Below are 25,371 nucleotides of genomic sequence, written 5' to 3' on the forward strand. Positions count from 1 at the left end.
CGGTGTACTAGTTAAGTATAAATATTGCACCGCTTTATCAATTTGGAAGTTTTTGTAATACAAAAATTAGTTTGGGATTTTTTATTGTATTAACCTAATAATTAATAAAGTGAAGGAAGTGATTCAGCGAGGGTGAAAGATGCGATGCATTTTTAGAAGATCTTCTGCTAGTGCAAGTTGCATAGCTGTTCTAGAAAAAGGGTACTTGCGAAAAGCAAGATACTGTCATGGCACCAATAGTCCTAGAGGATGCCACATCTAGCATCTAACACTTTTTCATTCTCCATTTCCATGTTCCACGTCAATCTTCTTCAATAATGTTGCTGAACAATAGGCTCATTTGAGTAGATACAGTGTAATGAAATCATCCTTAGCATCATATCTCATATATATCTATCTAAAGAGGAAACAGTGTAACGAAGGAATTCATAAAGCTTCAACCTTCAATGAGTTGTGGTTAATGGAAGGACTAATTTGAGCTGACAAAAAAAAAAAAAGTACGCAGACGATATTTAATAAATTAAAAAAGTGGAGGCATTGGCGGTTTCATTATCTCTAAATTTTTTGCGCAAGCTTTATTAGGAGAGTTTTCTAGAGGGTTTGTTATATACTTGGGGCATTCTCCCACCATAACGAGGGCAATAACACCTTTAAGAATAACACCTTTAAGAAAGTGATCTATAAGCCGAAAAAGTTAATTTCCACAATGGATACCGTGACACTAACGCAAGTATCGATTCTTTCATTTAATGGGCATGGAACGCAGCATGTCACTTATTTTCACTTTGATTTGTGAATAACACCTTTAAGAAAGTGATCTATAAGCCGAAAAAGTTAATTTTCACAACGGACACCGTGACACTAACGCAAGTATCGATTCTTTCATTTAATGGGCATGGAATGCAGTAGGTCGCCTATCTTCACTTTGATTTGTGTGGCCACGTGGTCCAATTACAAAGAGAACTAACAAAATATTGTTAAAGTCTACAGGAGGATTATTCTTGCCAACTAAGAGGAAAGGATTGTTCTAGTGGTCCTGGACAAGAGGTGAGGGTTAAAGAAGTAAATTGCCTCGAAAGATTTCCTATAAATTAAGCACATGTAGTTCATCCTTTAGGGCAAGAAAAAAAGTAAAGCTTCGTTTAAGTGCAAGGGCTTGTGCTTGAAGAGGAGAAGTGCTTCGGTAAGAACACCACGCCACTCACGAGAAATCATAGAGGCGCTCGTTCTTTTTCTGAGATAATTTGCTTTTGATAACTCCAGGTTGAAGAGTGAAGGTAATCCTCCAATTGCACTGCCTTTCGGGACTCGGACACAACTTGGATATGCTCAAAGGTAACTCTTTCTCAATCACAAATAATATAAGTCGATATTGAGTTCTAATGTTTTTCTGTGGGCCCACTTCTGTTTGTGTTGACTTGTCTTCGGTTCGTATTGGATGATCTTGAACCATGTAATATGCACTTAGACTGTATTACATAATTTTTGCTTGTGCATTTGCTGACATCAGCGTAGCCTGTGCATGTGAATTATCTTTAGATAATACAAACCCCCCGAATTTTGGGATAGAACACGTCTGCCCCTAAATGTTCGATTATTACACATCACCCTCCCTAAACTTTGATTCTGTTATAGCCATTAACTATTCGTTATATTTTCCGTTAGTATATGGAATACAAGAATTTTAAGTGGTAAATGTGTATTTTCATGTCGTTTTTAATGGAAATCTTTCTTTTATCCTCGGTTTATGTGCAAATGAAAAAAAAATGAAGTAGAATAAGTTAACTTAAATATTGGCTATGTTGTACCGACACCAACACGCGACACGTCATTTCTCAAAAAATAGAGAATTCCGACACGTTGGGACACGTTTTATATTAAATATATATTTTTGTATATACTCGATAAATTATCATTTTAAATCTGATTCAAGTCTATAAATAAATAAATAAATAAAAAGTATAGAATGAATTTACACTAAAAACATTAATGTTAACCAAACGAACCACTTGACGTTAGGAACTTTCCTAAATACATCCAATATATAATAAGAAAAAGCCAATTTATTTATGAAGCTTGTCATAAATAAATAAGACTGGGAATTCGAGCTCGGAGGAGGTGGAGAGGAAGTAGTCCGCCGAGGGAAAAAATAGAGCAGCATTAACGTAGCTGTTCTGGATGTTGAGCAGCCTATTTCAACCTTAGAAAAAGAGAAAAGAGGGAGAAAAAGGGTGAAAATCAAATCACCATTAATATCGTGTCTTCCCCATGACCATCACTTCAGCTCATCCCTATTCTCCGCTCATCTAACCCTAATTTCTCTAACACCAAAAGAAAACCAAAGCATAAAACGGCGCAGCGAGAGAGTGGGGATTCGAGAGGGCGTCGTCCTCACGCCGGAGAAGCGGGATGCAAAGGAGATGATGGCGTGGAGGGTGTTGTCCTTGGAGCCGGAGATGCGCTCCAGCGGGACGCAAAGGTGATGACGGCGTCGAGGGCGACGTCCTCGGCGTCGGAGAAGCGGGACGCGAAGGAGATGACCGGCACCGGAGAAGCAGGAGGCAAAGGAGATGACGGTGTGTAGCCTCTCATCTTGAACTTCCCCTGCACCTTCTTCTTCATCGCCACGCTCATCTCTCTCTCAGAAAGGGACTCGCGTGTTGCCAGCGTGTCCAGCGTGTTGATCACGTGTCGGATCCGACACCTGTTGACCGCATGTCCAAGCGTGTACAAGCGTGTCGGTGTTCGACACGGACACGTCGGCCTTTTCGACGTATCAGTGCTACGTAGAATATTGGTATTAGAAAAAATAAATATCAGTAATATTATTGAAAGAATAGAAATTGAGAAAAATCGATAAGATGGTAATAGAATTAATAAGGTCTTTAAGAAAAAGAAGCACAATCAAGTATAAAAAAAACAAGTCCTGCATAAGGTCAAATAAAAAAAATGGGATAATCATTTTGTATTTTTAAATGGTTTATTAATGCAAAAAAAATTATGAATAAAAAATATTTAAAAGATCACCTCAGATTTCGATTAATCATTTTCTTTTATGAGTTGAGGACATCATTTCCTTGAATAATATCCTTAAATATCTTTGTTAAATATTTTTTAGATTAACTAACCCTTTGAATAAATTTAAAGAGTCACTAATATTTGTTGGTTGACCTTTTTGTTATTGAGGCCTTTTTCCTTCTTATTTAATTTGTGTTTATTCATTTCTAAAATATATTTTTTAGTTCTATTAAAGTGACCATATTTACCAAATTTTAAAAAAAAATTATTGTTTAATATTATTAATATTATCTATTATTTGTATTTTGGTTAATTTAGTTTTATTCCATTTTCTATATTTTTAGTTTTTATAGCAAGTAAGGGTAAAAGAGAGATTTTTTTCAAAACATGAGATAGAAAAAAAAATTTATGACTGATGCAGAAACTATAACAAAATTAAAGTTGAAAAGAATAAAGAACACGCGAATTTACATGGAAAGCCCTTGCGGGAAAAACCATGAGGAGAGGAGAAGTAAAATCCACTATTAAAATTCGAGAATTATAAAATGTGGCTAAAAAACTAAAGACTTTTTTAGTCTCAACTTCTTAATCTAATCACTTGAGCAAAATAATATTTATATTGCTCTTAAGTCCTAACGTTGGCCCAGGCCCATAAAAAATTCAAGATATACTCAACAAATCTCTACCTTGACTTGAATTCTACATAAGCAATAAACAATCTCCACCTTGGTTTGTTTCAAGGAAAAGTAATGATTTGAAAAATATTTTCCAAAAATTGATTGGTTATATCGTTTTGAAAAACCAATCAACGAAAAAAAATTCACTATCAATAATAATTTATGCCTCAACATTTTCGTTGACAATGAAAAAAATTTTGTTGACTCATTTTTCTAGGTGATATAAATGATCATTTTTTGGAAAAAAATTCTAGATTTTTACTTTTCCTTGAAATAAACACCCGCGTGTCAAGCGAGACTTGGCCCCAAGTGTCAGACCGAACCACTAGTAACGTGTTGATTCACTCACTTAAAAATATTAATCATGATCATCTGTTTCTTCTTTGGTCTAAAATAACCGATTGACATTATTTCCTCCATTTTGGCTTATGAAAGCATTTTGACTTAAAAGATCCGTATAGCAAATTAATAATTAAATCATTTTCACTCATGCAAAAGTTTTGACCAAATTACTCGTACACGTGATTTTCAAATGGGACAAGAATCGCATAATTCTCTTGAAATATTAAAGTGCTTGGCCGGCTTACCCCACCAACATGATTTTCACATTAACTTTTACCTTTTCAAAGTCATGGGCCGCATAAAAACTTTTTCCACAAAATACACAATTAACTTCACGCACGCTTTCACACGCTCGCTCATTGCCACTAAGCGTCTGAGAGCCCGACTTATGGTTTAAGCTTGGTTTTGGGTCGCTATTCTCATAGTTTTATCGCTTTACTCTTCTTTTCTTTTCATACATCGAGTGATTAACTTTGTTTATCGTCCAGCTTCTTTCGCAACCATTGGTTTAAGCAAATACTTAGAGGAGACAACAACAAGAGGAACAAAAGAGGTGGGAAAAAGGAATTTCTAGGATTTAAAGAAGAAATTATGGCTGAGGCATGTGCCACCTCCGTTGCAAAGAATCTTGCGTCGAAACTCGGTGAGTACCTGTTTGTTTCCATTGGACGTCAATTTGGGTATGTGCTGTGCTACAAGAGCTACCTCCAAGATCTCAAAAATAGAGTGAAGGAGCTGGAGATTGTGAGGGAAAGGGTGCAACGCTTGGTCGATGAAGCCATGTATGACGGAAAACTTATACACACTGATATTAAGAATTGGCTGGAGAGTGTGGAGAATATAGCTAAGGAAGTAGAAAACCTATTAAAACATGGCGAAAGTGCAAAAATTGCTTGCTTCTGCGGGTGGCTTCCCAACCCCGTGGTGCGCCATCCAATCGGTAGAAAGGTGAAAAAGATGACTCGAGTCATTCAGGGACTCCATGAGAAAAGCCTAAATAGTGTCTTCCAGAAGGTCTACTATGAGAATACTCCGATAGGAATTGTTACAGATATCACTTCCGCTGCAAGATCTGTTGACAACAAAGAAGATGTCCTGGAGTCAAGGGCTTCAATCATAGAGGATTTAATGAAGGCTATAGCAGATGACAAGGTCTGTGTGGTTGGGGTGCATGGACCAGGTGGAGTTGGCAAGTCCAAGCTTTTGGAGGATATCGAAAGGCGAGTTAAGGAAGAGAAGTTATTTGATGTGGTTGCCAAAGCAGACATATCACGCAATCTTGATCTCAAAAGAATCCAGGGAGAAATCGCTTATGCACTAGGTCTAAAAATAATGAATGAGGAAACTGCTCGTGGGAGAGCAGATCTTTTGTGTAGGAGATTAGAGAGTGGTCCTAAGAAAAACATTCTCATAATTTTAGATAATTTGTGGAAGAAGCTAGATTTGAAGGAAGTTGGAATCCCTTGCGGAGATGATAATAAAGTAAGAGGCTGCAAGCTATTGCTAACATCTAGATACCGAAATATTTTGCTCACTGACATGGGCTGTGACCGAGACTTCCGACTCGATAAGTTAAAGCATGGAGAAGCACAAAGACTTTTTGAAAGGATAGTGGGAGATAGAGTTAAACATCCTGACTTTAAACCCTTGGTAGATGGAGTGGTCAAGAATTGTGGAGGCTTGCCACTTTTGATTATTACATTGGCAAAAAGGTTGAAGCACGGAGATTTGGCTACATGGAGGGATGCTTTGACGAATATAGAAGGGTTAGATGTAAAATCCATGGTGGAACTAAATTACAATGACTTAAAAGATGAGAGGATCAAATCATTGCTCTTGTTGTGTGCTCTATACTCTGGGAGAATCTCCACGAGGTACACCTTTGTCTACTGCATGGGTTTGGGTTTATTGAAAAAATTCAGCCAGCCCATTGAAAACGCTAGAGATAGGTTCATTTTGGATCTACAAAGCTTGCAAGACTCTTCTTTGGTACCGGATAGTGATAACACAAAACGGTTTAGAATGCATGACATATTTGTTGATGTGGCCATCTCTATTGTTTCCACCGAATGGAACGCCTTGGTTGGGAGGAAGGATTATGGGTTTAAAGAATGGTCAAAGGATGAGCTCAAAAAATGCACCGCAATATCCTTCCCTTATGCTGGCATTGATGATCTTCCTGAAGAATTGGACTGCCCAAACTTGAGGATTCTTTTGTTACTTGAAAGCAACCAGTCTCTCGAAATTCCTGAGTCATTTTTTGAATCTATGGAGAATCTCCAAGTTTTGGACTTTTCTGGATTTTCTTTCACCTCTCTACCTTCATCGGTTGAGTTCCTTAAAAACCTTAAAGCGCTATGTCTTGAGTACTGCCGTATGGAGGATCTGGCTATTCTTGGAAAGCTGAAAGGATTGCAATTTCTAAGTTTCTTTAGATCTGCAATCACTCGGTTGCCAAAAGAAATAGGTGGACTAAAAGAACTGAGATTTTTGGACTTGAGAGGGTGCACCAAGCTCAAAGTTATTGAACCTGGTGTGCTTGGAAGCTTGGTTAATTTAGAAGAATTGTATATTGAAGATAGTTTTGATCAGTGGGAGGCTGAGGATGAAGCACCACGAAGCAATGCTAGCCTGGCTGAGTTGAAGAACTTGAAAAAGTTGAGCACCTTGTACATTGCCATTCCTCGTTCTGCCAATCTCTTAACAGACTTGCCATTTATGAAATTGAACAAGCATAAAATCCAAGTTGGGGACGTTTGGGATTGGTCGGGTGAATACAAAGAATCCAGAACTTTAAAGCTCAAGCTGGATTCAGGTAGTCTTCTTCTTGAAGTGTGGATGCAGAGATGTTTGCAAATAACACAAGATCTCCACTTGGATGGAATACAAGATGGCAACGATAGCATTCACGATTTGTGCATTTAAGGTTTTCAGGAATTGAAGCATCTTCACGTACAAAAGAGCCCCTCACTTCGGTACGTTGTTCACTCCAGAGAGAATGTCCCGTGCACTGCATTTTCTAGATTAGAATCATTGTTTCTCAAGAATTTGAACAACTTGGAGAAGATTTGTTGCGGCTGTCTCGCCCCAGAATCCTTCAGCAAATTAAAGATTGTGAAAGTGGATAACTGTGGTGAAATCAAATATTTATTTCCTTTATCCATGAAGAGAATATTATTGCAGCTCGAAGAGATTGAAATAAGCAAATGCCACTTGATGCAACAAATTGTCGCAGATGTCGAGGCAGATGAAGATAGAGATGAAATAGAAGATGATCCCAAAGTGAAGTCATGCAATTTGCATAGGCTGACTTTGCGAGACTTGCCAGAGATGACGAGCTTTTGGAAAACCGTGGATCATTCGATCGTACTCTTCAGCGGACAACAGGTAAATTTCATGATTTCTAAAAAGGTTATGTTTTCCTCCATTGGGACCATCCTAGTTGGAGGAAACCTTTCTCCAACTAATTTTTTGATCCACAAGTTACAAACACGGACATTGCCTTCAATTGAATATATTAGTCATAGAAATACACTTGGTTTAAGCATAGATTTGCTTATTACTCAATTAGTGATAACGTGGATAGTGAAATATGAGGAAAGACGGACAAAACAACATAAATAAAGTTTTCAACTTTTATATCCCTTTTCACTTTCCTCCTTACCTTCAAAGGTATTTAGTTGAAGTCACACATTGTGCAGACTTTAAAATATTTGACTTGCTGAAATATATAATTTGGAGATATAACGTATACAAGTTTTATGTAATTTTACCAAGTAATATGCATTTATCTACCAAACGAAAAAAAATTAGTAACATTTGGATCGTTTAATAAAATTAATTTTATTTGAAAGGATTATATGAATTTTCTATTTATAAACACATTGAAGTACTGACTTTAGAATTATCTCAATTTATTTTTGACATGTGCAACTAAATGATGAGTAATAATGTGATACTTTTTCCATTTTGAAGTAAATGAAATTTTATGCATGGATTTTATACGTAGGAGTATAATAGCATGTACAAAAATTGGATTCTTGAGGTTTTATATTCCAGAATAATTAAGACAAATAATAATTTGATTTTTAAAATGGAATTGATATGTGATTTGTGACTGGATAAAAACATTTATTTATTAGTTAATTACATCTCTCTTTTATTTGTGTTATCTTATCAACATAGTTAAACAAGGGCCACATGAAGTATAGATTTTTTAAATAATCTAATTTTTATTATTGCTTAATGGTAGAATTATATATGTATACACATACATTTTGGGATGTATCCAAAATTTGAAGAAAGTAAATACGACCTACATAATTTGTATGACCTTCATTTAATAACTAATTGACATATGTAGAATTCTATTATATTTATTAAAGGAAAAAAAATAATTTTTTTTTCAATAGGTGAATTTAACTTTAATGACTATGGGGATAACATCCAGATCGTTGTACCCAACATTCAACAAAAAAGATCTTTTCTATTATATAAATTAAATTTTCAATTTTTGTCTTAAGTACATCGATCTTCGAGTAATTGAAACAATTAAGTTGCTTTTTTCCAATAATTGTAAAAAGTTGTGGTAGGTGAATGGACCATTGCGAAAATATGGTTCTACAAAAAGTTCAATAATATAAATTTTTTATACAAATTACCCATTAATTTATGGACCTATTAGGTGACTACGAAATGAAAAATCAAATATAATATTTGATAGACCATTTTTTGTTTGTTACCTTTGGTACATTAATGAAATGTGGGTGGGATAATTAATTTTTTTTGTTCTTGTTCATGTAACTGTGGATCTTTTATGGTGATCAAATCTACCACAAACCTTCACTCTAACCACTTTTCTAATATTACTAGTAGAATTTATGTTCGCTATAATTTTTTTTGGTAATAAAATATTGCTTGAGATTATTAATCAGAAACACATCTAGCATTCATTTGAGCACAATAGCTTGGATCTAACAATTTCTGTAACTATTATGTTAGTATAAAATAAGAAAATGGAAACCCGTTTTAAATCATATTTCAAAATTATGTTATCAAGTGACCCAAACCACAAAAGCGTGATGCCCGACTAAAATCATTTGTTAAATTAAGTAACTCTTTTTCTTAGCTACATAACTAAAACTTTCCACATAAATTATATCATAACTAAAACTTTCCACATAAAATCATTCGTTCATGACTATTGGGTAGAAAATAATTGAGACTATTTTTTCGCTGTCTTTTGAGATATTATATAAGACCGCTGTCATTGACTAAAAAAATTAATTGAGTCTATGCCATGAATTCGTAAAATTTAGGCAGAAAGCACAAAATGTGAGGGTCAATCCATAACCTCAATAATTCAGGGATTATGAATTCTCTCTTACTATTACACATATAATTTGAAATGGACTAGGCACGACAACTAAAAGAGGATGAGTTGGTTGCTCCAGGAAACTCGAATATTTTTTTGTGAAAATGTGATGGACAAAATGTAGATGGTGCACTGGTACTGTAAAAACATGAGCACTCATGCAGAATAACAGTCTTCTATCAAATAGAAATTGAAAGAGTTTAAAGGATAGAAGAAATACAAATGAGATTTATAACGGTTCAGCATTCTATCAGCTCTAACAGTCTCAACAAGGCTGGAATTCACTGTGTAATTCTTGAGATGTTCATCTTGTACAGAATGTGTTGCTTTTGCCTGAAGCTCCTAAAGTTGCATCTTCAAACTCGAGCACCCTTCACAAACACTATATCACTCTTCCATATGACAAATATTGACTCCCTCTATAGAGATCTACAATAGAAATCACTCTATTTTACACAAAGGAAAGCAAAAGAATTTAATGTTACAGAGAAAGTTGCTCGTGAGCTTCTTCCACTTCCACCAACCACTTTGATCTGTTTTAAAGACTTTCAATCTTCAAAATATCCGCAAGAAATTTTATCCAATCAAATAGTCATTGGTTTGAACTTCCTTCAGAGCTCTTTCTGCGAAGCATAGAAGACCATTTCCAAAAGTATAACACTCTTTCTTCTATAGTCTGCTCGACATCTTTTCTGCTTTCACAAAAATGGCAAAATAGATTTGATTCACTCCAGGCTGCTTTGGGCAGATTCCAAAACTTGAAGATAACTCTCAAACACCAACTTGAGTCCAATTCAAATTGATAACGAGCTGGGTCTTCTCCACTATGATTGTAGAGGCTCGTCTATAAAACCATCCAGTTTGTCTGTAGCATGTACTGCTTCTCCAGAATGGTGCTTCCACACTTTTCATGAATTATTTTATATGGGTTTATTCACCTTCTGCAAACATGTTCTTCCAAGCAAATTGATATCCTCATGTTCTACGGATTGTTCACCTTCTCTTGGTCCATCCAGACTTTAATGAACCCTGGTTTTCCAGCTTATTCTCCTTCTACAAAGATCCGTCCGGATTTAGACACACTTTTTGTCCAACAGATTATTCTCCTTGCAGAGCCAAAGCCTTCTCATGCTTTAGAGGTCCGGTTGTCAACACTACTGCATAATGTTTATGTATATAAAAGTTATTCATTCTAAATACTCAAATATATACATTAGTAGCCTTTGATTGTTTTGTAATTTTCAAAACATCATAATGGATATTCTCAACATATAAAGTCCAAATAAATAATAGGTAAACAATAAGTAAGTGCAAATATTATAAATTTTAAACAAGAATATGGTAAAATCAAAAAATCACTACTCTGCTTTTTCTTCTATTAGCTTTAAATCTATTACATGAGATTATATCCTTTATTACTGTTTCACATGCAATGGGTGTTCATATTTTCTAGTTACAAGCACTGTTATGAGATTATGTGGGGTTATTTACCGCTCGTATGCCTTCGTAACGTTATGCTCCTGGCTTTGTAAGGTTTCACTGCCCTGGTTGGAGTCCTTGACACTGTCTGAACTTCCCAAATTGAAAGAGATATGGAGTTCTCAATTTCCCTCAGATGTGAGCAACCTCAAATTTCTGAAAGTAGAGGATTGCACTTTCCTCTTGAGCATCATCCCATCAAATATACTAATGAAGCTACAAAATTTGGAAGCCATAACCGTTGAAAGATGTCAGTTAATACGAGAAGTATTCGACCTTGAAGGACTGACAGCTAGTGGGGATGTCGAGATCCTGTCACGATTGACCAAATTAACCTTAAGTGACTTGCCAAGTTTGGGATGCATATGGAACAAGAATCCAAGAAGAGCGATGTGTTTCCGAAACCTAAGTTCACTAAAGGTGCAAAACTGTGAGAATCTGAGGTTTCTTTTTTCTTCTTCTGTGGCTAAAGAACTTGGGCAAATAAAAGAAATAGAAATAGCAACTTGTAGACTGATGGAAGAAATTATGGATGTGCAAGAAGAAGAATCAGAGGAAGATGCAACCACCGCCACTTTAGAGTTCCCTCTATTAACCTCCTTGTCTTTTGAAGAATTGCCAAATCTCAGGACATTCTCTCATGGGAAGTACTACATTCACTGTCCATCCTTAACAAGACTGAGAATATCTGGATGCCCTAAAATGATGGCATTCTCTTTATCCGAAGGAAAGCAACAATCGATGACAGCTGATATGGGCTTACAACAAGCATTTGGTTCCGTCAACTCTGGCTTGTCCTTGCCTGCCTTCTTCAATCAAAAAGTACGTAATATCTTTGAAATTTTCCATATTATGCTTATTATAGAAATTATTCTCGGTTACTGTAATCTTATTGCCGATGAAGCAGTTGAAAACTCTATCTGTCAACATGTCCTGTAAAGCCTCTTGCTACTCCATGCATATGTCGTTCTTGTATGACATGACAATGGTGTAATCTTGGGTCATCAACTTCATTCTTGAGAATACATTAACATATTGGAGCATCCATATAAGGACTTTTAGGAGTTCATGGTCTAGAAGCTAACATGTGGTCCTTTCATACAGGTTCTTTTTCCGAGGTTGGAGGAGTTGACGCTCTTGTCGTTGTGCGGGTTGAGAAGGATATGGCACAATGAACTCCCTGAACAATCATTCTGTAGACTAGCATCCATCACTGTCGGAGATTGTGAAAATCTGTCTCATATTTTTCCTTCAAATTTAATAGACAGGTTCCAGAGCCTGAAAATGATTGAGGTGGTCAGGTGTACCTCTTTGGAAGCATTAATGGAATATGTTGCTGTCAATACTAAGAAAAGGCAACAACGTATGGTCCTCTTAGACTTAAAAGAAGTGAAGTTGTGGTACCTGCCGAGGCTGAATGCGGTTGTGACTAGCAGCGCTAAAGTAACGCTGGGTCTTCCTAGTCTGACTAATGTTAGCTTGCACTGTTGCCCCAGTTTGAGATATCTCTTCACAAATGGCACAGCCAGGACTCTTGATAAACTTGAGATGATAGATGTTTCTGGTTGCGATAACATTCAGGAAGTAGTTGCCGAAGAAGAAGGTGAAGAACAAAAGTTGAAGGTGGTGAAGTTCTCTCATTTACGCATATTGAAGCTTTGCTCCCTTAAGAGCTTGATTACTTTCAGCTCAGGAAGTTGTGCATATGAGTTTCCCTCCCTAAGAAATCTCTCAATCCTGGAGTGCACTGAACTCAAGGCATTCGTGTTGAGGCTGCCGGCGCCAAATGTGCAGATGATGAATGAGGGAGCTGCCAGTTTTGATGAAGCTCCACATTCTTTATTTGACGAGAAGGTTTTCCTCTTTCCTTTATCTCAGCGGTATCGCTGCTTGTGATTGGTTTCTTCTTTTTGATGCCCTGGACTCATAAGCAACTTTGCTTCTATGCCATTCATTGTGACTTTAGTCAGGTGATGCTTCTGCAGGTCATATTTCCCAAATTAGAAGAGTTACGTCTAACAGGAATCCAATCGAGAGAACTTTGGAAGAATGAGATGCCCGATGAGTTCATTTGCCGCCTAAAGGTCCTTGAGGTGAAGGAGTGTCACAACCTATTGAATGTTATTCCTTCATTCACGTGGAAGAGGCTGCTTCACTGTATGGAGTCCTTGACAGTGGAGTCATGCAATTCTATAGAAGGCATATGTACACTTGAGGACCCCGGTGTCATGGAGAAAGAAGCTGCAAGAAGCAGTCAATTGAGAGAGCTATCTTTATTTGATCTCCCAAATTTGACATACATATGGAACAATGAGGATTCGCTGAATCTTTGCTTTCATAACCTTACTTCTATTAGAGTTGAAAAGTGCCCGCGTCTGAGAAACCCTTGTACAATGTCTATGGAAAAAAGTCTGGGACAACTCAAATATCTGGGTCGAGGTGGTTGTGGAGAGATGGAGTACATTATTGCAAGAGAACAGGAGAAACCTGAAGAAGCAGCTGAGGAATTGAAATTCCTCGACTAGTTACTCTGTATCTTCACAACATGCTAAAATTCAGAATTTTCTGCCATGGGAAGCATTTTTCAGATTGTCCCTCCTTGAAAGAGTTACTGTGTAAAGCTGGGGAGGTGATTGCAAGAGATGCTAGTTATAGAAACCTCGATGGCAGCATTCCAACTCAGCAACCGATTTTGCTGGTCAAAAGGTTTGCACTCATTCTTCTTTAACGGCATATCTAGTTTCTTGTCCCTCAAGGTTTGACCTAGACAGTGCAAAGGTCGGTGGGGTGACTTCTGCTAACTTATTATTTTCTATTACAAATGTTTGATTTTTATTTGATAAGAAACATCTCAAAGCTACTTCTTCAATACAAACATATTGACACGTATATAAAAAAATTTCATAAGTTTCAAAAGTTTAATATATTTTTCTTTCATTTTCAAATTTTAGACTAGTGTAACATTTCACTAATACTGTGACTGAAGTACAAATATCAGCTCCAATTAACATTTTTAAGTAGGTTCTGCAAGTTGTTGTCAAGTTCATAAACAGTCTTCCCATCAATCGAAATTTGAGGTTTCCAGGGAAGTTTTAAGTAGGTTCTGCAAGTTGAGAAATTGTTTGAGCCACTCTATTGATAGACAGTGATATACTAATAAATATATTGTAGATATTCATGCCAATTGATCAAGCAAGTCATCCATTTCCATGATTGGCTCCACCTAATTTATCCCCAGGTCAGATCCACAAGAGGAAACGGCAAATAGTGAAGGCTGTAAACGGTGATCAATTGAAGTACCTGAGCTTCCATCTAGCCAAAATGTAAGTCTCATCATCACCCTGTGGATATAGGTAAAGCAGCAGGAAGTAAAAACCCGGGTTCAGAACAATGATGAAACAAATCTGAAGAATCTAATACTAATTATTTTAGCATTATGCATATGAGCCAGTAATTGAAACAAGTTCACTAGTTTCACACGTGTCGTAAGACAGACTTGACCTCATTGAGCATTTGCAAGTTCCAAACAGATGCTAGCAAGCAATGACATGTCCTAAGAATTCAATGAGAAAGAATTATGAAAGAACTATATCTATTGTACTTAAATGAAACTCGGCAATCTCTTTTTTTCCTTAATTCATGGTCAATTTGTCATTGATGGGTAAAATTTTCTACAGCTTGTGTGTGTATGTGCCTGCATGCAAAATTATAGTGGCACACATGCGCATATGCAAGATCCCGCAGATCGGAAGGGAAGCCCTAGCACTGGGTATCCATTCAGCCTAATGGGAGAATTACCGGCGGCCATCCCTCAATTCTACCATCGGCACTCATGGTAACAGAAATGCCAAGTTCGACCGGAAAGTGGGTGGGTTGATGAAGATAATCTAGTTATGTCTATCACTGAACCAGATTTGAACTTACAAAGAGTTACTACCTTTTGTATACTGTGTAATATTATCGATGGATGGTCAAAGAAAGGAACAAGTAATTTCAAGTTGCGCTCATACAGACCCTTACCTGAACAGCCAAACACCGAGGAATTAGTTGATTCTCATGAGGATGTGTACTTTATTGTATGCACATATATTAATGATTAATAATAGCTCAGTTCCTTCAGAAAGCTAATCACATGGAGGACAAAAAAAAATTGCATTCAGTTGTTTGGACAAGCAACAATAGACTTCGGAAATGTACTATGATATGATAAAGCCATACTAGACTGCAAGTAGCTTGAAGGCCACGAATGCTACAGACATAAAATATATGAACAAAATCTAGTCATGTTCATTTGCATCTAATTTCGAAGAAAAGATGTCTATAGAAACAGAAAACCACAAGACTAGTAAACATGAGCACTTCTCTTCTGGCACCAGAGTATCAAACTTTTGTGAATACTTACTTGGGAACGATTGATAGACTCATCCAGAGAAGATTAGTGCATCAGATGTGCTTTAATAAGCACATCAATCAACACAGGTTCTACAAAGGACCAAAAAAAGCAACAGTACTGGCTTGGACAGTATGGGATGGCTTTTTTGGTTGGGATGACCAGGGAGACTCTAAATTCATGACATCGAAGACCAAAATTAGAAACCAGCCAAGTCACCAAGCAGAATAGAACCAATGAAATCCCCATACAAGAGAGGATGAAAATGTCGAGTTGAAAGTATTTTATCAATGTAAGAAACTCTAGGAAAGGATCATCCTAACCAGCTGGGAGTAAACCACAGAACCAAAATTTTAGGGCTCCGTCATACCAATTCTTCAGATAAAAAATTTCCACATGTGAATATCACTAGATAATTCGACAAGGAAAATATGAGCATTCGGCATGTAAACAAGAGAAACTGCAGCGCACAGGATTCTTCTCTTACCCCGGAATCTAATTGTTGGATCTTCGAAAATGCAATCTTCAGCATAAATAGCAGAAGTAAAAACTCCTGTTTTGAGCAAAGAGGTCACTATAAATAAAAGCACGACTATGTAGTGCTTTTGGGCACTGCACGAATGAGTTTTATCATCCTGTCTTAAACTCAGAACATTTTAACATCAGTTCCCTAGGGTGCCAAGAAACAATGAGCACGGGCCTAGATTGATGATGGGTTTTTAAATTTAAAGACAATTCCTGTAAATCTCTTCTTCAGATTCTTTGCAATAAATTTTCCCAATCTATACACAATTAAGCAAGTTTGATATTGGATGGAGCATAATCAGACCATTTTGTTTGTTGCCAGTAACCATACAGAGTAAAGAAAGGAGGTCGATGTACCTGTGACAAAGTGAGCCTTAAACTGCAGAAAGTCAAAAACACAATCAGAAGAGCAAAATTAGCAATCGAGAAGCATCCTTACCATCTCTCCATCAATTCGTCACTCGGAAATTCTCTCTCCAAAGCTCATACACGTCCATCGCGACGCTGGTTCCAGAGCCAAGAGAAACCGAATCACCTGTCGTCCTTCACAGGAGACAGAACCCTGAGAATCTCCGTGACTCCGCTCACGGCGAGCTTGATCAACTTCGACGCGGGCCCCGTGCTTCCTTCCTTGCTCATCTATTTCATAGCGCGACAGCATCGCCGGCGACGAGCTTCCTGAGGTTGAAGATGAAGACGACGATGAGCTTCTTCCAAGTATTCGATACACCCGAAGACGGATCTAATGGGCCGAGGAGCGATTTGGGAATGGGCCTGACTCGTATAAGCCCAAAGAAAGTTGGCCTCGTAGAGAGTCAATGCGGGGGCCCATCTGCCCGTCACGACACTTTGGGCTCGCATGACTTAATGAGTGCCCGGCAATTCTTTAATTTAAGCTCCGTTCGTTTCGCGAAAAATATGATGTTTCTAGAAAATATTTTCTAAAAAGTAGGAAAATGACACAATTTTCCGGTATTCGAATGAAATTTGAAAAAAACCCGAAAATATTGTCCGTTGTTTGGCATGGAAAAGCTGATTTGATTTTTCTCAATGCACTACTTTTAATAATTTTTTTAAATCAATTTTTTTAATTACTTTTTCTTTTCTTTTTCTTTTTTTCTTTTCCCTTTTGCTTCGGCCGGTCGCCGACCACAAGCGAGCCCTCTAGCAAGCTCGAGCCTTGACAGCCTATGGCAAGGCTCGAGCTCGCCTATGGCTAGTCACTGGCTTTCGCCATGGTTGGCGATTGGCCGAAGAAGAAGAAAACAAGAAAAAATAAAAAAATAAAAATAAAAATAATTAAAATTATAAATTAAAAAATATAAATATAAATAATTAAAATGAATGGTGAAAGAAGGATGGGGGAAAATGATTTCCTATGAGAGGAAATCATTTTCTTCACTTTTGAAGGTTTTTTCTCAATTGAGGGAAAATGTCTTCGTTGACTAGTTTATTTACTGTGAACGGAATGCCGGAAAACATTTTCTTAAAAGTTGTTTTCCGTAAAACGAACGGAACCTAAATTCTTGTGGATAATCATTTGAAAGCATGTGTAATAAAAACTAGATATAATTTAAATCATGGGATTTTATCCATCCCTAGTTATTACGTAATCAAATCTAGCGCCTTCACATACAAATGTCACATTCTAAATAACTAAGAAACTTCATGTGATTAATCGGGTCAATCAATCTCTTTAATTGCCTAATATTGATGGCTGAAAAACTTGTGAAACATTTGTTTCTACACTAGGAATATGACACAAATGGTCCATGAAATTTAATCCAGTGTGCAATGTGGTCCATGAACTTTAATCTAATGTGCAATGTCATTTTGAAGTTATATTGGTTTAATGTAGTCCCTCAACTTTTGGTACATGTTCCATATAGCCCCCAGACTATATGAAAATGTTTAATAATATCCCTGAACTTGAATTAATCGAAGGATAACATTGGACATTTTCATGTAATTTATGAATTAGATTGAACATTTACCAAAAGTTAAAGGACCATATTGAATAAATTAAAAGTTCAAGAATGACATTGCACACTGGGTTACAGTTCACAGATCATATCAAACAAATTAAAAGTTCATGGACGACATTGCACATGGGGCCAAAGTTAAGAACTATTTGTGTAATTTTCCCTATACTATAACATAATCTGTTCGTATTGCATTTAACTGTGCCATTGCATGTTGCTGGAATCAGCATCTCGTTGTAAGAAAAAGTTATGGTGCTTTCTCTACAAGGCACTGCCTATTATCTACTTAATTGCTAAGTTGAACATTGACTTTACAATTCCAAAATTATAACAAGTTTTTACAATGCTTCGAAAGGTGCCTCACTTAGTTTTTGGCCTAATTCCAAAAAAAAAACACCAACTTTAGATTGGGTGACAATTCTGACCTCAACTCTTTTTTATCTCATAAAAAAACACAAACTTTAGGTCGAGTGACAATTCTGGCCCTAACTTTTTGTTGTCTCGTAAAAAATCACAAACTTTCACTTAAATCCCAAATCTAGCCCCCATTGACTTAGAATAATTAATTATCCAACTTGACTATTCCACCTCAGTAATAAATCCACATGGCTTGCTAACTGGATTTAATGCACTATTCATTGTCTTCTTCTCTGAGCCATAGCTTGTAGAATAACAGTGAAACTATTCATTTCCTTTACTTCACCGACAAGTCAAAAAGATCTCCAGATTGAATCTCTTTGGCCAGACTTCGTCATTTTGTCGTAATCTAAAGTTGTAGACCATCGCCCGTCGACAGATGCCATGGACAAGATCTGCCAAGCTCACAACCATAACCTTTTTTCTCAAACAAGGGTGACTTCAGATAAAGAGTCAACGAGGGGCTAGATTTGGGATAAGAGTGAAAACTGGTGATTTTTTATGAGACCAAAAAAAAAGTTAGAGCCATAATTGTCAAATGACCTAAAGTTGGTGCTTTTTTACAAGACAAAAAAGTTGGGATCAGAATTGTTGCTCGACCTAAAGTTTGTGTTTTTTTTTGGAATTAGCCCCTTAGTTTTCAAGCACTGCAATTTTTAAATGCATTACCAAATATATAAGTAAAATCTCATGAATCATCACAAGATTAATGATAACTTTTTGACATGAGCCTATTTGGGAAAAGAACACAATAAGAGTCATAATTTGCGTATGGCGCTCACTTTAGTGCCAAATTTTTTTTTGGGATCACTTAAGTGACACTTTTGAAAAAAAAAGGATCACTTAAGTGCCAACTCCGATATGGGATGCCAAAAATCCAACGTGATAATATTTAATCATTTTCTCAAATCGACTTGGCTCATCGGCAACCTGACTTAGCATCTATACCCCAAGTGACATCGCTTAATATGGTTTCCCCAATTTAAAACCCTAATTTGGCCAGATCTACCAAATTCCCAATCAATTTAAAACCCTAATTTACAAGATAAATATACATTCTGACTTCATTTGAGCATTTTATCGAATAGGTAATGAGCAATCACTTTAAGTGCATTATTTCAATTTCAAACATCGATTCTCGGCTAGCTTTTTTTTAAGCAATAGAAGACTTTCAAAAAATAAAAGAAATCAGCCTAAACAAATCGATTCTACTCCTAGGCAGAAACAAGAGCACTTCGGTATCTTCATCATTCGAACAAAGAACAAGCAAGCAGAAGTATTACCTTGTTAATGAATCTGATCAAAAGTCTCGATTTAGTGATTAGAGTCTCCAGGAAGTGATGACGAGTAGAATTGACAATTGTGGAGGAACCTTTGAGCGAGATTCAACCACGTTGATGCTCTCGAACGCGGAACGAGGGGCAACCATACCTGGTATTCTTTCAAAAATGATATCAGCGGCAACTAACGACGACGAGGATGATCCAAATCAGAGTTTATAGGTGATTTTCAACTGAGACTCAAGCTTTTCAAAGCTTTCGCCCAGGAAGCTTCACCAACCAGTAGCATTGGCATTGGCCCAAGACGAGCTACCACCTTGATATACCTCTTGTTGAGCATAAGCTCTTGTGCAGGGACATGGACGACACGAGTGAAGTTCGAAAAATCAGTTTAGTGAAGAACGACGTCAGCAAGAAACAGAGGAGGGCGAGAGAGACGAAGACCAGGTAAGAGGAACCACGTGATTTGGCTAAAAAGAAGACAAAGAGAGGCCAGAATTTCCAAGTTGGCTTTTCATTTTCATCGTAAAGCCACGTAATTATATATAATTAATTTTAAAATTCGTTGGATTAAACATTTAATTATACATGCCACATAGGATTTTTGGTCGGAATTTGTCATCAGAGGCACTTAAGTGATCATTTTTTCTTTGATTCGGCACTTAAATGATTCGGCAAAAAGTTTTGGTACTAAAGTGAGTGCCGAAAGTTATAACATTTGTAGTATCCTTTTCCTAGATTATTTAGTATAATTTTCCGAAGCAACTTCAATTGTGAATAAGAATGTTGCTACTTTGATGAAGTATTCAGCAAACATTTCATAGTTGCAACACATTCAAAACTATAGCAGTTTCCAATTTGGCCACAGCTATACCGAATGGGCGCGAAACCTTACAAATCTCCTCTCATTCACACCCCTCCTAACTCTGAATTTAATTTTCCGATGACAAATTTTTCTTACTCATCTCAGTTTGGCAAATTTGAATTCATTGAAGACCACACTGGCCTCATGGATTTGTGATTATAAGGACACAGGTGAATGGCCTAAACAAGATAAACATTTTTGGTGGTGTGGATGTGGAATTCAAGCCAATGCGGTACACCTATTTCATACCCAAACTTATGGTTCTTTCAATCTAAACCGATAACAGAGAAAATCATCTCTCAACAATGAAACATATCAGCTGAAAAGTCTCTCTGCTCATGCATATACTCTGCAACACCAACTTCGGCTAATCATAGATGCTTCACATGCCTTAAACTCTACAAAGATCACATCATCCTTCTCTTGATATCACATACACACAACAAGAACACTCCCATGGCAAACTTGCTTTGTTAGCATTAGCAAGTATTGAGAAAACCTTCTAATAGATTTTGAAGTTGACAAAACTATCCATATATGTTTTGCAAAGTCTGACAAATGTCTTTAAGTATTTTGATTCAGGAAGTTATACTTTGAATATGGCAAATCTTTTACTTCGTGAAGCTCGGACTTTGTATTAAAGTTTAGACGTTATATAGCTTTTGGAGAACTTTAGAATTTATACTGGAATCAGAAGGCTTAGACTTTAAGGAATAATCCATTCTGACATACGTTCTAACTGCAAGACCAGATTATATAGAATATAATCATATTCAAACGTTGACTCAAACTCAGAATATACACAACGGCTAGTAATCTGACTTGGATTTCACAAATGGAAAGTCTTAATTGACTCAATTTCAAGGGCTATTTTTGCAAGGGAAATTTATAACGCAAAATATCTTAAATTGATTAACCATCAACTTTGATATAAGTTTCTTTCTAAATGGAGAGGCTCTTCTTATGGAAACCAAAGTTCTGGTTGTATGGGCGATCAAATTCAGCGGGATTCAGACTTTGTCACTCAACGGCTACTCAATCTTCTTTATGCAAATCTATCCAAGTTAAAGATTGGAAGATGATCATTTGAAGACTATCCAACGGCTAGATTGGAAGTGGAGGAGTATAAAAGTAGACCAAGTGTCGAGGAGTAGAAAGAGAGAAGATATCCAGAATAAACAATTTCAAAGTCTGAGCATACTCTGACCAGTGTTACTTTTCTTTCTTGAGCTAGAATCTGTGATCTTGAGAGACTTATTGTAAGAGTGATTAAGTGAGATAGAGTGACCTCTCTTACACAGAGAGTTATCACTAAAAATCTGTAATCTCTTGATTGATCATCTAGTGGAATGCAGCCAGTAGGCTATCAGCGTGGGAGAGTGGATGTAGGTTTGATCTAGGCCGAACTACTATACATATTGTGTGCAATTTTTCTCATCCCTAAAGCTCCTTTCATTTACTTCATTGCACATTTACATAATTGCTATCAAAGACTGTTTAAAATCTAAACGTTGTTCAGACTTTGCTCTTGATTTTTTATTTCCAATTTAATTTGGTAAAGAATTGTTTAAAATCACCTATTCACCCCCTTCTAGGTGATTCTTGCTAGCCTTCTAAGCAAGAACAACGAAACTCATAAATCAAGCTAATGATGATGATGATGATGATTCCTCGTTAATGGCCTTCTTAGCAGTCTCGAGATCCTCGTCGAAGAACATGTCCTAGTGCCCACCCCACTTAATGAAAAACTCTGTGTCCTCATGATACTATTTGGATGAAAAATCCAATGTTGTTTTTTCTCTATCCACTTTTCCAATCTTACGTGGCTGTTAATGTCATAACAAAATTTCCTTAGAACACAAAACAGTGTTGACACAAAATGAAAATTTTGGGGAATTGAAAATTGCATTTCTGATTTGATTCTTACATGTGCACAAGGTTATATATTTAATACAAGCAAATAAAATGTAGTAAATAATACACAAAATAATATTTTCCTATATTGCATACTTAATATCCAATCTTATAAATAAATCAATCCATCAATCCAAGATTTACTTAATCAATCCTAGGATGAGAATCAAATTCTATCTCTTACACTCCCCCTCGAGCTAACGATTTGTATATGTCGAAGATGCCTAGCTTGCTTAGCAGATATGTGTGTTGTCTTTGACATATTGGTTTGGTAAAAATGTCCACAGGTTGTTCAGCAGTTGCAATTCCTCTTGTTGTAACTATTCTTTCTTGGATTTTATCTCGAGTGCAATGACAGTCAACTTCTATATGTTTTGTTCTTTCACAAAAGACGGGGTTTGCCGCAAATTTGAGTGCATCATCGTTGTTGCAAAATAACATGGTTGGCCCATTGACTCGTACGCCAAGGTTTGAAAGTAAACTCCATATCCAGACTATTTCACAAACAGTCTTTGTCATAGTTCAATATTCAAATTCGGCCAAATACAAACAAACGGTTTACTATTTCTTTGTTTTCCATGAAATCAATGACTTTCTTAATTTAATGCAAAAACGAGTAATGGATCTTCGGGTCATTGGACAAGTAGTATAGTCTGTGTCACAATAAGTTGTCATTTTCATGTCACAATCTCGAGATAAAAATATTCCAAGTCCTGGACATCCATTCAAATATTTCACAACATTCAATGCTGCATTCATATGGGACCGCTTTGGACTATGCATAAATTGACTGAGAATCTGCACTATATAAGATATATCAGGTCTAGTCATGGTAAGATAAATCAATTTTTCAACGAGTCACTGATAACTTGATGGATATTTAAGTAGTGGGTCTTCATTAGATGATGATGATGATGATGATGATCCTGCGTCATATTCAAGCGTCGTTAGCTTGGCGTTTTGCTCAATCGAAATAACAGTTGGCTTACATCTTGATAGCCTTGCTTCTAATATGATTTCCAAAACAAATTTCTATTGCCTGAGGCAGATTCCCTTGTCCGACCAAGCAATCCCAATGCTAAGGAAATACTTGGGAGGTCCCAAATCTTTAATGTGGAAAGTGGAGTGCATATATACTTTAAACTTTTTGACAACGGATTCATCATTTTCCATAATAATTATATTATCAATGTATATCAATAAATATATTGGTGATGCACCTTTTGTCCATGTAAATAGGGCATAGTCATGTTTGGAATGTTGAACCCTGCATTTGTGAGTGTAGTGGTAATCCTTGGGTACCATTGCCAGGAAGCCTGTTTAAGTCCGTACGGGGATTTACGAAGACAACATACTCGAAACTCCCCTCGTCTGCATAAACCCTATGGAAGATCCATACAAATTTCTTCGTCCATATCGCCATGAAGAAAGGCATTGTGAACATCTATCTGGCGTAGCAGCCAATTGCATAAAGCAACAATGGATAAAAAGAAACGAATAGTTACTTCCTTGGCAACTGGCGAGAAAGTACTATGGTAATCAAAACCTTCCTGTTATGTGAAGTCCTTAGCTACTAATCGAGCCTTGTAACGCTCAATAGAACCATCTGCCTTGTACTTGATCTTGTACACCCACTTGCAACCAATTGGTTTTTGATGTGGAGGTAGCGATACGATATCCCAAGTATGATTCTCTGTGAGGGCATTTAATTTAGCCTCCATAGATTGTTGTCAATGTGGATCTGAGTCGCTTCATCATAAGAAGAGGATTCATGTTCCTTGGATATGCACGTAATATAACATATGTGCTCTGGTGATAGTCGATGAAATGGGACTTAAGAGGAAAAAGAAAAATGAGTATCTAGTGAATCCAACGTAGGACATAAATAATCTTTGGTCCGCGTGGGGGGACGAATGTGGCAGCCGGATCGTCGAGGTTGTTCAATAGGAGTTTCTATTCATGAACAAATAGAGAAGATCCTTCAAAAGTCAGTTGTGGAGAGGCCATTGATGAAGCAGGAGAAGAGTTCTCCTCATATGGCATTATTGAATGTTCAATCATTCGATTCGAAGTTGATGAAGAGCTGGAATTATCCATGACTAGTAGAGAAGACATTGGATACGACACAATAAGGACATATTGTGGAGTCAAAGATAAATCCTCCTCAGATAGAAAATGGCAACGATCAGATGTTGAGATAGATTGATGAGACGAAGATGTCATTTCTTGGAATGGAACTATATCTTCGTGAAAAACAACATCTTGGCTTACCAAAAAACGACTTGTAGATATCGCTAGGACACGGTAACCTTTATGTAGAAAGGGATAAGCCATGAAAATGCAGCGAATGGCATGGGGACCCATTTTATCCCGAGAGCCCACAGTTGTTACATAGTATATATAGCCAAGAACTCTTAAGTGATCAATCTATACACGTTTCCCAAAAAAATCTTGAAGGGAGTTTGACATTTAAGGATCCGAGTTGGCATGCGATTAATTAGATAGGCTGCCATGACTACACAATCTCCCCAAACGGTTTCAAGGATAGATATTTAGTACTTAAGAGCTCAGGCTACTTCCAAGAGAGGACAGACACTTGGTCCTTAAGAGCTCGGGCTACTTCCAAGAGAGGACGGTATTTGAGCTCAACAATCCCATTTTGTTGGGGAGTGTAAGTGCAAGAGCTTTCATGGAGGATCCCATGAGAATTGAAAAAATACACACATTCAGTAGTGAAAAATGCATGCCCATTATCCGTACGAATGCGCTGGACAAATTTGTCAAATTAATTTTTTACCAGGGAGAAGAAATTTGACATATGGAAAAAAGCTTGACTGCGGGTATAAGCATCCATAATAGTGGGAAAAAAAATGAGCTCTGTCGCGATGTGGAGTATGATAAAGACCCCATATATCTGCGTGAATTAGTAAAAAATCACTAGTAGCTCGAGAAGTACTGATGGGAAACGATGTTCGTGATTGTTTTGCCAAAGGACAAATGGGACATTTGAAATGGGGAAAACAAGAATTATGACCGAAACACTAATAGGAAAAAAAAAGTTTTATTAATGGTAGTAGCATTACATGAAACACCTTTATTCAAGGAAGT

At 36.8% G+C, this 25,371-nt stretch overlaps 1 long non-coding RNA gene and 1 pseudogene across 1 annotated transcript; one reads left to right on the forward strand and one right to left on the reverse strand.

The window, feature by feature from the left end:
* The first annotated feature begins 1,051 nt into the window (after positions 1-1,051).
* On the forward strand, positions 1,052-14,897 carry LOC115663874 (disease resistance protein At4g27190-like; annotated as a pseudogene).
* LOC130137755 (uncharacterized) lies at positions 9,595-11,042 on the reverse strand. Its single transcript, XR_008816151.1, has 2 exons — positions 10,903-11,042; positions 9,595-10,568 (listed from the first exon to the last, which is right to left on the reverse strand). It is a non-coding gene; the product is annotated as an uncharacterized LOC130137755 (long non-coding RNA).
* Positions 14,898-25,371: the final 10,474 nt, after the last annotated feature.

Source organism: Syzygium oleosum, unplaced genomic scaffold (assembly GCF_021117445.2).
Source record: "Syzygium oleosum isolate NSW1041296 unplaced genomic scaffold, Sole_v2.1 Sole_v2.03, whole genome shotgun sequence".
Taxonomy (NCBI): Eukaryota; Viridiplantae; Streptophyta; class Magnoliopsida; order Myrtales; family Myrtaceae; genus Syzygium; species Syzygium oleosum.